This window comes from Poecilia formosa, unplaced genomic scaffold (assembly GCF_000485575.1).
Source record: "Poecilia formosa unplaced genomic scaffold, Poecilia_formosa-5.1.2 Scaffold705, whole genome shotgun sequence".
Classification (NCBI taxonomy): Eukaryota; Metazoa; Chordata; class Actinopteri; order Cyprinodontiformes; family Poeciliidae; genus Poecilia; species Poecilia formosa.
Window position 1 is genome coordinate 92,556 of NW_006800644.1, and position 3,948 is coordinate 96,503.

Sequence of the window (3,948 nt, forward strand, 5' to 3'; positions counted from 1 at the left end):
ATTTCTTCTAGGGTTTTATAAATTGGGTCATTTTTCCTGCATTTGTTTTGTTTGGGCACAGCATTGGTACTGGCTTTGTAGAGGATGTGCAGATTAATCCTCTGATCTTTTGAATTTTCTCTGAAAAGAAACTGGAGAACTTGTTGCAGGCGGCATTAGATTGAAGTTCAGGTGGTAACGTCATAGGAGGGTTTGTGAGCCTGTCAACAGTAGCAAATAAAGCTCGAGCATTGTTAATGTTTTTGTTTGACATCTGCAAAGAAAGCCTCTCTTTCATGTTTTAGTGTTGAGTGATAGTGATGTAGTCTTTCTTTATAGATGTCATAATAAACGTGCAGTTGAGTTTTACGCCATTTCCGTTCGGCCCTACGGCAGAGTTGTCTTGCAGACTGAACTGTTTGTGCATTTCTCCATGGAAATTTCTTCCTACCAGTCACAACCTTCACTTTAATGGGGGGCAATGTAATCAATGATATTTGAAAGTTTGCACTGAAAATCATCTACCAATTTATCTACGTCATTATAGATTAAGGGTGAGGAAGAAGAGTAAATTTGATTAAATGTTTCTGCTGTGTTTTCTGTGAAAGTACGTTTTGTGATAGTAGCTTTTTGTCCAAGTGGGTGAACGGATAAAGAACATTCAAAGATAACAGCAAAGTGGTCCGACAGGGCGACATCAGTTACAGAGACATTGGAAATATTCACACCCTTGCTGATAACCAGGTCCAGTGTGTGTCCATGCGTGTGTGTTGCTTGTTTGACATGTTGTGTTAAACCAAAACTCTCTAATATATTAAACAGCTTTTTTGCCCCTTGGTCTTGGGGGTTGTCAACATGAATGTTGAAATCACCAACAATTATTAAACAATCATAATCAATACATATGAGAGATAGAAGTTCATTCAAGTCCGTAAAGAAACCTTCCACATATGTTGGAGTTTTGTATAAAGTTAGTGTCAAAGTTTGTTTGTGGCCTTTTACCTCAATTCCAAGATACTCAAAAGACATAAAATGACCCAGAGAGATTTTACTACAGTTCATGGTATTCTTAAATATTGAAGCCACGCCTCCTCCATTTTTGTGTTTTCTATTCTCACTTAAAAAATTGTATGTAGGAGGCGCTGAGTCAATTAGTACGATTGCTTCATTATTGTCATTCAGCCATGTTTCTGTCAGAAATAAAACATCAATATTATGCTCGGTGATGAAATCATTAATACAGCTTTAGCACAAAGAGATCTGGTGTTTAAAAGAGCCAGTTTAAGTGACTTGGAGGTGGAAAGTTCTTCAGTCTGAGGTTTGAATTAAGACCGTTGCTTTTTGTATTTCTGTTTTTATAACTTTTCTTGTAGTGATCCGGACAGGTAATGTCCTGCTATGCGGTGCCAGGGGGCCAGACACATTCTGGTGGAAGACGGGTATGTTAGAGCAATGGAGAGTCGTGCCGAGGCGAACCTGTTGATCTATTCCATCCTGCTGAGAGGAGGAAGAGTCCGTCCGCCTTCCTCTCTGACCCGGATCCTCCACCAGCATCTTCAGGTGGCTTAAGTGCAGCCCAGCTCTCTTTAGTGATTGACTTCCTGGGAAACTCTGATCTTGTGAGTGAGTGTAGGAGCAGAGAGGGAGGGGGGAAGGAGAAGGGGAACCAGTGTCACTTTGTTTTGGGACACGTGGCTCCTGATAAGCAGAGGCTTCCATCCTAGTCAGACATCCTTGAGCCTGTTCTTCTGAAGCGATGGTCACATTGTTCTTGCTGACAAAATGAAAAATGTTTGCAATGAGCAGCCTTATTCCATGTTTGTTAAGATTGCGTCTGCCTCTTCCAAAGAGGTGAAAGCGCTGCCAGTAGATCCAGAGGTTATCGATGAAGGTCACTGAGCTGGCAGAGCAGGTTTTAATCAGCCATTTGTTTATCATGCCCAGCCTGGAATGATTTTCGTCTCCCCATTGAGACGATGGAATTGGACCGCTGAGAAATAACTTCATTTTTAATTTTCCCATAGTGTCCAGAAGAATATTAAAGTCCTTTTTCAGAATCTCCGATTTTTGCTTTGCCAGATCGTTGGCTCCAACATGCACAACTAAAGTCTCCATGTTTGGCTGATCAGCGGTTAGAGAGAGCACTTTGTGAGTCAAATCAGAAACAGTGTCACCAAGAAAAGAAACCACTCTGGTTTTCTTAGGATTGCAAACATGACTGATTCCATTTACTGTCTCATCTCCAACAATAAGCACTCTTGCATACCTTTCGTTTTCCTGGTGGTCACTTTGTCCTTCGGAGCTTTGTGGGTTTAGCCTCATTTCTGATGTTTGAAGGTGGGTTTTCACTCAGANGCATTGTTAATGTTTTTGTTTATGACATCTGCAAAGTATGCCTCTCTTGCATGTTTTAGTGTTGAGTGATAGTTACGTAGTCTTTCCTTGTAGATGTCATAATAAACGTGCAGTTGAGTTTTACGCCATTTCCGTTCGGCCCTACAGCAGAGTTGTCTTGCAGACTGAACTGTTTGTGCATTTCTCCATGGAGATTTCTTCCTACCAGACACAACCTTCACTTTAATGGGGGCAATGTAATCAATGATATCTGAAAGTTTGCATTGAAAATCATCTACCAACTCATCTATGTCATTATAGGTTAAGGGCGAGGAAGCAGAGTAGATTTGATTAAATGTTTCTGCTGTGTTTTCTGTGAAAGTACGTTTTGTGATAGTAGCTGTTTGTCCAAGTGGGTTAACGGATAAAGAACATTCAAAGATAACAGCAAAGTGATCTGACAGGGAGACATCAGTTACAGACGTTGGAAATATTCACACCCTTACTGATAACCAGGTCCAGTGTGTGTCCATGGGTGTGTGTTTTACCTCAATTCCAAGATACTCAAAAGACATAAAATGACCCAGAGAGATTTTACTACAGTTCATGGTATTCTTAAATATTGAAGCCACGCCTCCTCCATTTTTGTGTTTTCTATTCTCACTTAAAAAATTGTATGTAGGAGGCGCTGAGTCAATTAGTACGATTGCTTCATTATTGTCATTCAGCCATGTTTCTGTCAGAAATAAAACATCAATATTATGCTCGGTGATGAAATCATTAATTAATACAGCTTTAGCACAAAGAGATCTGGTGTTTAAAAGAGCCAGTTTAAGTGACTTGGAGGCTGAAAGTTCTTCAGTCTGAGGTTTGAATTAAGACCGTTGCTTTTTGTATTTCTGTTTTTATAACTTTTCTTGTAGTGATCCGGACAGGTAATGTCCTACTATGCAGTGCCAGGGGACCAGACACATTCTGGTGGAAGACGGGTATGTTAGAGCAACGGAGAGTCGTGCCGAGGCGAACCTGTTGATCTATTCCATCCTGCTGAGAGGAGGAAGAGTCCGTCCGCCTTCCTTTCTGACCCGTATCCTCCACCAGCATCTTCAGGCGGCTCAAGTGCAGCCCGACTCTCTTTAGCGATTGACTTCCTGGGAAACTCTGATCTTGTGAGTGAGTGTAGGAGCAGAGAGGGAGGGGGGAAGGAGAAGGGGAACCAGTGTCACTTTGTTTTGGGACGCATGGCTCCTGATAAGCAGAGGCTTCCATCCTAGTCAGACATCCTTGAGCCTGTTCTTCTGAAGCGATGGTCTCATTGCTGTTCTTGTTGACAAAATGAAAAATGTTTGCAATGAGCAGCCTTATCCGATGTTTGTTAAGATTGCGTCCGCCTCTTCCAAAGAGGTGAAAGCGCTGCCAGTAGATCCAGAGGTTATCGATGGAGGTCACTGAGCTGGCAGAGCAGGTTTTAATCAGCCATTTGTTTATCATGCCCAGCCTGGAATGTTTTTCATCTCCCCATTGAGACGATGGAATTGGACCACTGAGAAATAACTTCATTTTTAATTTTCCCATAGTGTCCAGAAGAATATTAAAGTCCTTTTTCAGAATCTCCGATTTTTGCTTTGCCAGATC

The 3,948-nt window shown here is 41.6% G+C and overlaps 1 protein-coding gene and 1 long non-coding RNA gene across 3 annotated transcripts in view; both read left to right on the plus strand.

The window, feature by feature from the left end:
* LOC107834646 (gastrula zinc finger protein XlCGF8.2DB-like) overlaps positions 1-3,948 on the plus strand; it is a 31,497-nt gene that overhangs the window by 14,489 nt on the left and 13,060 nt on the right. The window lies entirely within an intron of this gene.
* LOC107834648 (uncharacterized) overlaps positions 1,558-3,948 on the plus strand; it is a 2,875-nt gene continuing 484 nt past the window's right edge. Inside the window, exons 1-2 of the long non-coding RNA XR_001660457.1 lie at positions 1,558-2,339; positions 3,767-3,778. This is a non-coding gene — a long non-coding RNA (uncharacterized LOC107834648). The remainder of the gene's footprint in view (positions 2,340-3,766; positions 3,779-3,948) is intronic.